The following is a 317-nucleotide window of genomic DNA, read 5'->3' on the forward strand; positions in this document are numbered from 1 at the left end:
GTGTTAAAATTATTGCTATTTAGTTTATTAATTCCTGTAATATCATTTTGGTGTGGCTGTCAGATGGCCTAGCTCCCTGTAGCATTCACCAACTGATGGGAGGGGAGAAAGTTTACACGTCACAGAGCTGCCACTCATTCACTACATGTCCCCTGATGATGGGGGTGGGTGAAAGACATGTCCATGGGCATAGCATGGGATGCTCTCTGAAGTGGCACCCTGTGCCTCCCTTACACACATTATGTCTGAGCGCGTAGATTGACAATATCCTTTGTACACCGGGGGGGGGGGGGTTGGTGTCCTTGATGGCCTGGCGG

This window comes from Nanorana parkeri, unplaced genomic scaffold (genome assembly GCF_000935625.1).
Source record: "Nanorana parkeri isolate BGI_ZX_2015 unplaced genomic scaffold, ASM93562v1 scaffold1652, whole genome shotgun sequence".
In the NCBI taxonomy this organism is placed as follows: domain Eukaryota; kingdom Metazoa; phylum Chordata; class Amphibia; order Anura; family Dicroglossidae; genus Nanorana; species Nanorana parkeri.